At 41.2% G+C, this 13476-nt stretch overlaps 1 protein-coding gene across 2 annotated transcripts in view; it reads left to right on the forward strand.

Annotated features, from left to right (window-relative positions):
- The first annotated feature begins 3939 nt into the window (after positions 1–3939).
- CDC42EP3 (CDC42 effector protein 3) overlaps positions 3940–13476 on the forward strand; it is a 42341-nt gene continuing 32804 nt past the window's right edge. The window contains exon 1 of one of the 2 annotated variants that reach the window (XM_043511533.1): positions 3940–4035. The gene's annotated coding sequence lies outside the window, so the exon portion shown is untranslated. Of the gene's footprint in view, positions 4036–6755; positions 7010–13476 lie in introns of those variants that run through there. The other variant, XM_043511532.1, reaches the window with a different exon arrangement.

Here is a 13476-nt window from a genome sequence, read left to right on the forward strand (position 1 = left end):
ACAGCACTGCCTTAGGTAAGTAGTAATCGTATGAGGAATGTATTTGTGAAATCTAGATGCAGGACTGAGATCTGGGTTAGTACCTTTGCTTTATCCTCTGAACTCCTATTTTCAATAAGTAGAGGTCATGTAAAATGACTACCAGCCCATGTCCACACCCAGCAGACTGAAGCATTTCCTAATTAGGTTATATTCAATCTTTATAATGTGCTAGTAATAGATGTGATACTGCAGTGTAATCTCCACTGATATTATTCACTTCCCAGGAATGTACAGCTGAAGCTGCTCTGCTGGCTCTGACTGAAAACAATGGGTGTGGAGCTGACAAATAAAGTAGCTGTTTTACATTCCCTGAGCTATTCTGATTCTATTGTTGAAGTGATGTCTGCTGAACAGGTACTCACATTAGAAAACCAAGCACAAGCACAATTTTGTTGATGTGGCAGCTATTTCTGAAGCTTATTAAAGCTTGTTAGTGCTTTTCCCATGCAATTAAAAACTGGACTTGCCTGTTGTAATATTGCCTGACAGTTACGAATGGTTTCAACTCCCATTTTATACTGAAAAAATGAGCTCATACTATATAATTGCAGGCTACCCCCAAGAATATTTTTATTCAGTATCGTCAGACGCTACATCAAAGATGACAAAGAGCCTGATCCTTCAAGATGCTGAGTGATCTCAACTCCCACTGTAGTCAAATGGAGTGAAGGGTACTTCACAGCTTTCAGGATTAGCCCCTAATGTTTAAAGCTGATGGCAATTTTTGTATGGAGCAAGACAAGTTAGAATGTTCCAGTTAGAATTTTAGCTTTCTTCTTGTTTATAATCTTAGCAGTTTTCATCAACATTACAAATATTTATTCTATGTCTTGCCCATACACTCCATGTACATTTCTTAACAATTGCCATATCCCTTACCCATGAATTACCATCTTATTTTTCTCCTTCAAAGTTTACCAGACAATAACCATTAATTCTTTACTAAAAACAAAAGCTTATTGAGTTGAATCTGTTAATTTAATATATACAGTGACCTTGATTCCTTCCCCAGCTGGTACGAGCGTATTCAGTTTGCATCCCTCTTCCAAGAGCTCTGCAGAGAGAGGCAGTTTGAGCTTGCTGTTGGGGATCCAAAGCCTGTCTGTGGATGTGTGTGAATTAGCACGTACCATGGCCAGCTTAACCATGCTCCCACCCTAGTCAAGACCATCCACTTTCGGGGCAGTGCTAGCTATTAAAGTGACCCTCTGAAGGCCACTTGCTGACATTGGGGCCTTAGATATAATAGCAAAAGCCAGAATAAAAGGGCAAAATCTTGCAAAGCGCTTGCATATCAGTATGTTATGATTCAGACAACATAAATAAGGTGAACATGGCTAAAAACAAAATAATCCCCCTTTCAAACAAGGGGTGAATTAGTCTCTCTCTCCCACATCTGTAGAATTAACATTGAAGAGAAGGATCACGTTCAAGCTAAACAAGAGACTCTGTACATCAGAAGTAACCGTATCAGATTCTTAAAAATGGATTCCAATTATTATAAAAAGACTTTCAATACTGTTCTCTAGATATTCTGTTAAATATCCCACTGGGATATTTATGGTCAAAGCTAACCACATTTCTTTGGACTTTCTTCTTTTAATGATTTCAGCGATCTAAAGAATGTAGATGAAAAGCAGAAGTATTTTCGCTTTTAAAAAAAAAATCAGTAGAAAAGATCCACTGCTCAGCCTGCTAGTAATTTTATTTATAGAAATTCCCAAAGTGGCAGTTAGTGCAATAATCTGTGGCCAACAGGCTAAAGAAAACTTCAAAAAAGTCTCCTTCCAAGAACCATATAATCACTTCCATGAAATTGTGTTATGTAACCCCTGGGCATTGTATTGACATGGTATGAACAAATGAGAGAAGGTGAATTACTGGAGAACTATGTACCATTTGGATTATAAAAAGGTGGGAGCAGAAATAATCAAACACATTTCTATATATTATCTAGCAAATGTATTCCAGAAAGTAACCTTTTGAGTGCACTATGAAATGGTATTAAATGGCTTTTGAAAAATGTAGGCTTGGAGTCAAACTTCCTTATTTATGACCAAAGCTTTTTGTGAAAAGCATTTACTTTACGGTGTAAACTCTCAACTTCTTGAGTTTACACTGTGCACTCTACTGCTGTAGTGTAGACAGTTGCTACAGTGACAGAAGGTTTTTTTCATCACTGTAGTTAATCCATCCCCTCAAGAGGCCGTAACTAGGTTGACGGAAGAATTCTTCCATTAACCTAGCACTGTCTATACCAGGATTTAGATTGGTTTAACTACATCTCTTGTGATGTGCATTTTTCATACCCTGAGTGATGTAGATAGGTCAAAACCAAGTCTTTTAGGTATAGATAGGAGTAAAGGGGTATACTTTACTTTAATGACCATAAATCCCTTGTACATGCCTTGACAATTTCAAACTGACAATTTCAAAACACAAAGGAATCCATTTACAAATTACATTTAAGTTCTGTGCTTACTAAGTGCCTGCTCCTGCTCTGAGTGAAATAAATGCTAAAGTGCCATTGACTTCAATGGGGCATATATAAATTCATTATAATTGCCATATGACATACTAGAAGTGGGATTTAAGTAATGAGCTGAATTGGGACTAGTATGCCTAATGTCAGTTTGGAACTTTAACGAAGATCAACCTTTCAACTCCCAGCACAAGTTCCTACCTATGAAAGCTTTAAATTACAGAGAGAAAGCGTAAATCCTTGGTGGGAATGGGACAGGCATTTCCACTCCTACTTTGCAATCCATTTACAAGTAGCTGTATGTTATTATACAGTGTTAATGTTGAGATTTTAATTACAGAGGAATTGGGGAAACTAGGAATTCAGGTTCCCAAAGCAACCATGATTCTTCCTCTGATATGTATACCCTACAGTAGGGGGAAAATGCATTTTTCTATTCAACTACTCCTCCAGTAAGACTACACAAACAAGTTGAATTGTTTGTTATGTTTAAACTGTCTTTTTATAAGATTATATACATTGGAACAGGACTTTTTTGCACTATTAGGCCTTTATTTCTTTATAATATGATCTAAGCAGTATTATTACTTATCTCTATAGTTGCGCCTGGTACATTACAGGATAGATAAAGGATTCCCCATCATGAAGAGCTAACAATCAGGAGGATACTGGAATGAATGGGGGGGGGGGGAAAGATGACGGTAAGGATAAGCATATAAGGAAAGTAGGATGAATAGGATTCCTACCAGAAATGGGCTTGAAGAAGGAGAGGGTTACTTCATGGACAAGCGGTGAGAGAATGATCCAAACTTAAGGGACAATATGAAAGACTGTATAGCTGAGGGTAGGAGAAGAGAAAGGGAGCAGTAAGAGGAGAGGACTTGGACAAATGTGGCATATCAGAGGAGCAAAAGAACACCAAATCAACGATATAGGTGAGAGTGAGCTTGTGCAGATCCTTGAAAGAGAGGAACTGGAATCTAATGATCTAAGAGACAAGAAGGCAGTGAAGGCATTCAAAGGGGCTGGGATGCGTGCCATGACTGAAACAGATTTTTGCCGGAGCCCTGGTTAAATGTTGGCAGTCAAAGGCACCTGTGTCTATTTGACTATCAAGTCTTCAAAAATGGTTGGTTGGATTTTCTTCAAACTACCGCAGACACAAATTTCACCTGTGAATTAACAAGTAGCAAGACCAACTTGAACCCCAAAGATATATTTAAATGGCTTATAACAGGGTCTTTAGAATGAAAGTACAGTCTCAACAATAGTCAGCTTAAAGACCGATAATGCATAACTGCATTCTGGCAAACAAATAACAATCGCAAAGGCAGTAGTGGACATTTCAGAAGTAAGAAAGGGACTCTCAGAAGTAAGCATTTAATAAAAGATTCTTTTTTTTACCCTTGGGTTTCTTGGTGGAATGATTTCCACCCCATCCCAAACTGGCAACTCCTGTATCTCATAACAGTTGGGGTAATACTGAGCTAAGAAGAATATATATAATATTTGTAAGTAGCATTACTTGGGGCCTGAAAGTATCCGTTTTCTGCACAGGAGACACTTGTGTTTTTCAGACAGTGGGTCCCATTCTTCCCAAACTGTTCTCTGGGTGCGAATGGAGATGATGTGACAAAGATGGCTTAAAGCCAACTCTGTGCTACCCACAGTCTATGCCTGGCCCCCTGTTTAAGTTGAGAGCAGCCTAGATGCTGCTCTCAATTTATGTAGGCTGTTGCAGCAACTAAGAATCACTGAAGTACCTCATGCTCTGGTTATGCCACTACTACTAAGGGCTGCCAGGGCGTAGAGCCATTCCAATTCTCCAGCAGCAGTGGGATTATGCTCTAGTTCCAGCTGCTGTCGGTACTCTCATTGTAGCTGGGAGGCCCCACCACACAGAGAATAGCAAGGGAAATAACTTCCTCGCAAAACTCCAAACTGTCAGCAGTCCAACTGAGCAAGCAAATTCACCTCCTGGGTGTGAAACCAAACATGGAGTGTGTTTTGTTTAAACATTTAAAAAAAAAATTTATACACAAATGAAAACAGTAAGTGGAATGGAAAGCCCTTGAATTCACCAATAGCATTTCCTATCATGAATGCTATTATACACAAACTTTTATAACAAAATAACTCAACTTATTATAAAACAAACATGAAAGCCTCCAGGTTCCCCTGTATTCATCTCCGGAGAAGTACTTAGTAACAAATAATGGAGTTGTATTCTGCCCTCGCTCTCTGTGGGCTGGAGTCAAAGAGCATGGGCTGATTCCAGTAACGTCAATGCAGCACTTGATGCCATTCAAGGCATCTTATAGATTCAGCCCAATTTAAACCAGAGGGCATTCAAAGCAAATCACTACAGCGGGCCATTAAGATGGTGATAACTCAGATACCAGAACAATTCACAGTAACACAAGTATGAAAAGTGACAAGAATGTATTTAAAAAGAAAAAAGTTTGGAAATTCAGTTATATAGTGAAGACTAGTGTTTACCTCTTCCATCGAATGAGAATCAATCACTGCAGTTTTCCTTTAACAAGTGAAACATGTTGGTTCCCCCCCCCCCACTACTTGCTGAAGGGGTTTTTATAAAGTTTACCAAAAAAATTCACTTCAGCACTGAGTGTATGAGACCTCATTTGAAAGGTGGTAGGGTTTTTTTTTGAGGGAATTATGAAAAATTGCAGGATCAGGGCCTTCACTCTATGCATAATGTGTGATTGGATGGCTGTGCCTACCCAGAACCCTCATGGGGCCTCTGTGAGGGTGCAGTAATCCACCTGCATGTGGGACACTCCAAAATTAGGGCTGCACAGTGAAAATGCTTTCTCAGTCCTGTGACACCTTATTTATATAAACTGTAAAAGGAATTACTCCCAATTGCCCTGAAGTAAAGTGCTTAACAGCCACTGACAATAGAGGGGAGAAGTATACATACTGGGTATGCATTTAGCATTTAGACTTATAAAAATACCATGCATAATGAAAACTGTGTAAATATTTATAAAAATCTTTGCGTAAGGTCTGTAACATATTTAATATTTTCAATCAATTCACGTGCAGTGCTTGCGTGTCTGTGCCAAATGTAACATTTTGAAAAATGAACCTTTAGTAAAACTGTCAGAAGAGTTGTGTTTAAGTTCAGGTAGCTGCCAACAATAACTTCTAGGAACATATCATTGGAAAAAGCCAAACAATGCTGGGGTCTCTATCAGGATTAACTATGGCACTTGTAAAAATATTAACATCATTTTAGTATTTATGGGCTTCCTATCCCATAACCTGCGGGATTGCCAACAACTGTTTTCTTAGTTCTTTAACATTCTGCTTAAAGCATTTTTGCTTTCATCAAATAGATGGAGTTTCCTTTTAAATTTGATGTTCAAAATGATCTTGGTTGTGAGAACTCCTAACAAACACAGAAGTGTCTCCCTAAAGCGTGTGTTTATATCTTTGGGCATAGCAAAAGCCTGAGCTCCGTTGCCATTTCTTGCTATGTTTGGGGGGGTTTTCTCTGAAAATCTCAGCTCCTGGAGTGATGGCACTCCATGCAAAATCTCACCACTCCTTTAAAACAAAATGGTCTCCCCAGCCCTCCTGGTTCCGCTGAAGTGAGCTGTAGCTCACGAAGGCTTATGCTCAAATAAATTTGTTAGTCTCTAAGGTGCCACAAGTACTCCTTCTCCCAGCCCTCCTGGTTGCAGAGAAAATCTTGCAATCCTGAACTGTAAAGAAGCAAATGAAAAGAACCCCCAATGTGGTTTCAAACTCATGTTCCGCAGCCAATCTTGATTTTTTGGGGGGGGGGGGAGCTCGCCTGACAGCTTTATTTTATTTTGAATGCCTGACATTAGCGCAGATGCAGCTTTAACTAGGGAGCAGTTAGCAATGCCTCCATAATGCTGCGCAAACTAGCCCTCACGAGATATATTTAAAATCAAGTGTGCCTTGAGTGTATTCCAGCCAGCCCTGGGCTCTGCCAGGCTTTCAGTTCAGCTGCAGTTTGCCTCACACCAGAGAGCTGCTAGCGCCCAGTCCAGCCCTCTGCGAGCACGTGGGCTTAGCCCTGAGCGGTGCCGGTGTGAGCAGACACCCAGGCTCCAGAGGGAAGCGTTGGCCACACGCAGGACCGGCTGCAGACACCAGGCTTGCAACAGCCTGTGGATGCTGCTGCTTTCTCGCCTGCAGCCTCTGGGGACGAGCAAGGCGCAGAGTAGGGCGTTTCCCATCCAATGCACCAGCCCGGAGAAGGGGGAGGGAGCTGCCGGGTGACAGGCGGTCACAGGTGTTGCTGTTGCCTCTGAGTCACGGGAGAGGCGTCTCTGCGCCCCAACCAGCTGCTGCTTCCCCTTCCCCCCCCCAAGGCTGCTGCGGCTGCCAGCCGAGACAGAGCCAACTCCTCACAGGCGGCCTTGCTTGCAGGAGGAGCAGCCACCGAGCCGCGCAGCCGGGGGAAGGAGCAGACGCCCTGGGAAGCCTGTAAGTTGCTGCGTACAAAGATCTGCGTCCCCAGCCCCTGCATGAGCCTCCTGGCCTGGGAGGCAGGTGGTTTGCAGGCAGCGGGCGTTTTCTTTCCCTTGCATGATGTGGAGATTTCGTATTTTGGGCTGCAAGCGGCGGCAGGGCGGGTTTGTAAATACTAACCCCCGGGGAGCAGCAGCACTCCCAAGGCGCGAGCGGGGCACAGAGCTGCTCGGGGCTTCCCCTGGGCATGTTCAGTGAGCACAGCCCCGTGCCCGGATCCGCCTCATGCAGCAGGACTCCCGTGTTCTGCTAGGGGTGTGCAGGGCGAGCCAGCTCTGCGCTCAGGGCTGCCCGGTGCAGTGCGGCTAGTGATTCTCTTCTCCTTCCTCCGTGCAAAACAGGTACAATTCTGCTCCCTCCCAGAGCCACCCAGTCCGTCAGGGCTCAGATTTCCCGCTTTCCCTCTCCCTGTGAAACAGGTCCAGTTCTGCTCCAACAGACACCCACCGTGCATATATCTGCTCCAATATTCTGCAGCATGTGCATGAAACGGGCACAGTGCTGCTCTCCCCGTGCATCTTGGCTGATACTTTGCTCTCCACAGGGAACAGCTGGCAAAATTCTGCCCTGGGATCTATCTACCCAGCGCAGCGTGGCTCTTCTATTCTGCGCTTCTGTGTGCACAGAGTGGGCAAAATTCTGGGCGTGGAGCTGCCATAAGCATCACAGGTTTTTTTTACTCTGCTCTCAGGAGCTGATTACAGGAGTCAAGATGCAGTGTGTTTTGCCAAAACACTTGGCAACTTAGAACAATTGCACTGAAACAGCTTGGCTACTGTCTGAGTTAATTTTTTAAGAAAGCTGTCAATTTCAGTGACTTCAAAAATTAGCATTCAGACAGACAAATATAATGGATGCAATTTATTACTAAAGGTGATACCTCGTTTCATTTCCTGCTTTCAGAGTGGCATATTTGAATAAAAATAGAGTGGTGTTGGGGTTTTTTGTTTGTTTTTTGGCAGGATATCGTTTTTGCAGTGCAGTTCTGGATGGGACAGTTTAAAAATAAATATCAACTTGAATGCTGCATTTCTGAATAGCTACGTAGCTGTGACTTGAGTGCATCAAAGCAGAGTACTCGGCTGAAAAGAGAGCCTATGGTACAGTGTAATATGGATTGTCTGACAGATTGTAAGTCAGGAGCTCACCAAAGGGGTTTATTAGAATGCTATCTAAAAGTAAAGCTGGGGTAAGATTTTGAAAAAAATTATTTCACATGAAAATAAAGTCCCAAATACAAGAAGCAATTAGTGGAAGAGTTCATCACTGTAGATTGTAGTTGTGATTTAAAGGTATTTAGAATCTTAATATTTATAAAATACTGTTTCATTTAACTAAAATGAGCTTGAGCTTTTACTTTTCTTTGAAAGCATTTGGGAAGTTGCTCCATTGTCACCAATCATTTAAATGGGTCATTATTCCTTGCTAAATGTGGATTAGAGAGGTATGCAGGGTACAGTATGTTTGAATAAACAATTAAAAGCATGAATTTAAAAACAATTGAAAACCTAAAATGGGTGATTCCTAAAACCCATCTTCATTTGAAATCTTAATGAGATCATTCTTATAAAATGATTGTGCTACTCTTAGGATTTTTAGAAACATGGTACCAATAAAGGAATTGTGGTTCTCCGTGAATCTCCAAGAGCAGGATTTTGTGCATTCTTCACAGGAAAAGAAAGCACAATATTGGAATCCAAAATGTCACCTGGGTGACTGCAGAAATATAAACATGTATATAGTTAAGTGATTACTATGTTGCAAGGATTTTATTTTTAAAGCCTGTTGTGAAGGTCCTAGTTTTTTACTGTGTTCATATTTAGATTTACGTTCTCACAGCAGCATGTTACAAGTAGCATTACAGCACCGGTATTCTGAAAAGTGACTAAAGTAGATCTATACAGCCAAAATATTCTTTGATTTGAGCATTTGTTTCTACATTGGAATATTCTGGAATAAATTGGTTTTTAAACAGGTTTTTGTTTGTCTCTGCAGAAAAATAGTAAAGAGTCAGATTTTCCCTGGCCCCAGTATGGGTGAGCAGTGTAGGGAGAGGAGGCTTCACAGGGTCCATCCTCTGCACAGATCAAGGAAAATTACAGTCCTCACTCTCGTGAGCTCAGCGAGAATTCACTTGTGCACTGTCAAGAGTACACATCACCCCCAAGAATGAGGGAACTCGTAGCCATGGCCCCGCCCCTCCATAGCTGCCTTCAAAGCAGGCCAAATGCACCAGGAGGAGAAGGGTCTGGAGTTTGTAGCCTGGAGGGAGAAGAGGGGAGAATTATCTTTTTAAAGTGCAGTCTCAACCCAAGCTTTCCCTGGGGCATTGTGGCTCTGCACCAGCCCTCAAGTGATGTGGCTACATACTGCAGTCTAGCACCAAAGAACGGTTTAAAACTCTTCCAAACCACTTGTATCAGCTCTGATGTGATCAAGTAAAGCCATCGGTTTGGCAAACAAAACTGTTCTTAGTGTTTTTTTTTTCTGTAAACCAGTGCAACATACTTAATAATCTGTTTCAAATAAAATGTCTTCCTTGTGGGTGAAATCCTGGTTCCTGAGCCCAAGTCTTGAGTAGGAGTTTTGTACAGGGAGAGTTTTCTTTTCATGTCTCATTACCAAGTTTAGAGAACTTCCGAGCTCGCTCTAGTTCTCCTCCTTTTATTTCTCCTTTTCAATGAGGTTGTATTCCAAAGGGTCAAGAAAATTCATAAACTCCCTGTCCATGCATCTACCATGCTCCTGTTCTGCCATGAGTAGAACTTCTGCTGCACAGGGACAGTAGAGTCCACTCTGTTGCGTCCTCATATCCTGATGCCACTGCACAGCAGAAGCACAGTGTTTGTGCTACTGCAGGGTTTGATCTAATTGCACAGCTAGTGATGCAAACGTAAAGTAGTGGAAAAAATGCAGCAAGAATTATATCACACTTGAAACAACCATTGCCCTACTCTGAGGATTCCCAGGTTATCCTGAATGGAGTCACTCTGCCTCCTTTAGAGTGACCTTACAAGGGCACATCTTCACTGCAGAGTTAACTCTGGGTATTGGCAGCTTAGTTAGCATAGCCCAGGTGTGAGCAGTCATGCTGCAAAGCCCACTGCAAAATTACTGCGTCCTCACTGGTGCACCACTCAAGTGTGTCGCTAGGACTTATGGGGCATGTGCTCCAGTAAATGGTGCTGCTCTGATTCTTTCCCAGTGGATTGTGGAAGAACTTGTCTTTCCTTCTGGGCACAGGGGGCAGGGACATGATCAAGAGAACTGTCAGCCCTCAAGTGACTCTTCCTGTATCCTCACTGAAAAGTGGATGAGTTACCAGCCCAAGTGAAAGCAGTCCCTGAGGTCTAACCCACTATTTCAGCTAAGCCAGAATTTAAGCACTGCAAAACTCAGGTGAAAGGGTTTTTTGTGTGGACGGGAGAGAGATTAGAGGCAACACTAAAATAAGAGCCCGAGTTAGCTCTGCAACAAAGATAGCACGAGGGAGGACACAATAACACAAATGTGCCCTTGCCGTGGGAATGCTCACACCAGGCTAGTTTAACCCATTTGCCAACTCTATAGTGAAGACATACCCTAAAATGTGAATCCATTTCAGTATGCTTTGCAATGGACCTACTCCTTTATTTAATGTTGTTAATTGTATTTTTTGGATGCCCTACTTGAGGTAATCATTACTTCCAAAATCTTGCATTGAATTTAAAATAGTATTAAGCTCATCACGCTATTAATCCAACATGGGACTCTTACAGGAATCAGAAGCAATCTTGGAGTAGGCAAACAACAACAGTGATATTTTTGTGGTTTTGGAAGTGACTGGATGAGTTTTGCAAAACAATACAGATTAGTATACAAAAATGTCAGGGAGCTAGAGAGCCAGCCAGGGTGATAAGAGGAACTTTATGCTGCCATGGGATAAATGCCCAGGTATTGCAAGCTAAGCATTCATTTTCACACTAATACTATTTGAGTCCACAAATAACTAATTACATTTATAGGCAACCTTTGCCTTTGGTGGTGTCAGTGAGCTGAAAACTTTTTTCTTCTTAAAAGTCTAGGAAATGATATACAAAAACTTACATTTGCTAGGACTGCACATTCAAGTACCCAAAAGCCCAAGAATGCAAACGTTATGGTTGAATGCTCAACTTAAATTTTACCTTCTTGCATGTACACAGTGATCATTTTATTGAAGGTATATGCTACATCTTTGCCTACGGTTGTAGAAGAAGCTGCTATAATATATTGGTCAGAAATCTTGCGCAGTCTCATACATATAAAGATAGCATGACCGTGCATGCAATGGGATAGAGTTACGGGGGTGTGTTCAACCTTAAGTTTTACATTGGATGAAATGTAGATGCTTAACTATACGCTCTTAACGTTGCATTAATGTTGTATGCTTGCATTTAATTGGGAAGAAGTTCAGAAATTCTATTTCACTACCTAGATCGCTATCAGAGGAGGTAGTAAAGCCATTCTCTTTGCAGAACAAGTTTAGATAAGACATTAGATGAAGTGATGCAGGCAGTTATCTTACTGAGGGTCAGACTGGGTGATACAAGTGATCTTTTCTGTGATTCTATGCCATTGCAAATAGTGACTTACCTTCTGTAGAGATAAAATTGCTGATTATAAACTGAAGTCATCCAGACTGAGTTTCTCATCCAAGCTTCACAGAAGCTGTCCAGATGTACTTTTATGGCAGAAAAATATTTTAAAGGTAACATACAAAGCATTTTTTAAAAACTGGGTTTGTTCACTCATTTTGTGTGGGGTTTTTTTTTTATGGTGTATAAAGAAGGACTGAAAAGCAGGAGGAGTTGGACTTTTTTATGTTTTTATCTTAGAAATATTTTGAAATATCAAGTATGATCTTCAGTAAGATCCAAGAGAAATCTTCCAGCAAAACAGAGCATGTTGTATTATGAGCTCTTGCATCTTAATGGCAGAACTGAGGCATTGAATCTTTAATCGCAACATTCTTTCTCTGAAATATTAATTAGACATTGGTGTGAAATGTTAACTATAAGAAATAATTTAAAACAATCTGACTAAAGAATGTTTAATATTGTTCCATGTGAATTGTTTGTTGGCTTTTAAAAAATCTGGGAAGTTAATTACAAAAATTAGATTTAAAAGAATGTTAAGGTTGCAAAAGTTAGGAAGTGCCAGTATTAAGGTTGTTTGTGTTACCTTAATTTGATTCCCTTGTGCATATTTACTATAAAACCGTCAGTCATAACATAATCTCATACTATTTTTTACCACAGGACTTCACCTCATTCAGTGCACAATGAATGAGACCAGAGGTTTCAAGAAGAGAGAAGAAATTTTCTTATTTTAAGGTACTGGGCCAGGAGAGCTGGGTACTATTGCTAAGCTGCCACAGACTTTCTATATAGTGTTGAGTACCCCTGTCATAATGTGTACGCACAATGGGGCCGAATTAAGGTTGCACAGGAAACTTTAATCCTGGCATTTCCTAATTTCTCATTCCTTGACTTTGCAATCTTAACATTCTAATTTTGGATTTTTTCATATGTAATTTTAATTATGAAGAATTTTGAACATCATAAGACTTTACTACTACTTCTTGCACTGTCCAACAAGGGGATCAAAGGAGTTTCGCTGCCACTATCACCAGCTGAGAATTCTTCTAAGCCAGTTGTAAAACCAACTCTGTAGATAGCAGTACTCACTTTTCTCCTGATCCACCTGGGAAGTCAATCAAAGACACCTGTGAGGATAGGAGTACTACTGCTTTAGATCTGTAATAACCCAGGGGGAGGTGCTAGAGCAGACTTTAGGTTTAAGCTCTTCAGTGAAGCACAGGCCAATGGTGGACCAAATAGCCATTATTCTAGTAAAGTTCTGTGTTCAGTGTTGAAAGGAAGTGACTCTGATTCACATGAGAGGGCCTACTACAAGAGGGGTTATAAGAGACGGTTGATTATTTCTTTAGTACTTGGGAGATGCTCGGGGACTATGGTGCTGAGGGCATATACGTATTTTAATTTTAGTTTGGTTATTGGTTTTTGTTTGTTTTTCCCCTCCCCCATGTGTATTCTTACCTTTTTAAAAACATAATAAGAACAGCTACACTGGGTCAGACCAATGGTTAGTCTAGCTCAGTATCCTGTCTTCAGACAATGCCAATGCCAGGTGCTTCAGAGGGAATGAACAGAACAGGGCAATTATCAAGTGATCCATCCCCTATCATCCAGTCTCAACTTCTGGCAGTCCGAGGTTTAGGGACACCCAGAGCATGGGGTTGTATCCCTGACCATCTTGGCTAATAGCCACTGATGGACCTATCCTCCATGAACTTACCTAGTTCCTTTTTTTTGGACCTTCACAGTATCCCCGAGAAACAAGTTCCACAGGTTGACTGTGTTGTGTGAAGTACTTCCTTA

Source organism: Dermochelys coriacea, chromosome 3 (assembly GCF_009764565.3).
Source record: "Dermochelys coriacea isolate rDerCor1 chromosome 3, rDerCor1.pri.v4, whole genome shotgun sequence".
Lineage (NCBI taxonomy): Eukaryota > Metazoa > Chordata > Testudines > Dermochelyidae > Dermochelys > Dermochelys coriacea.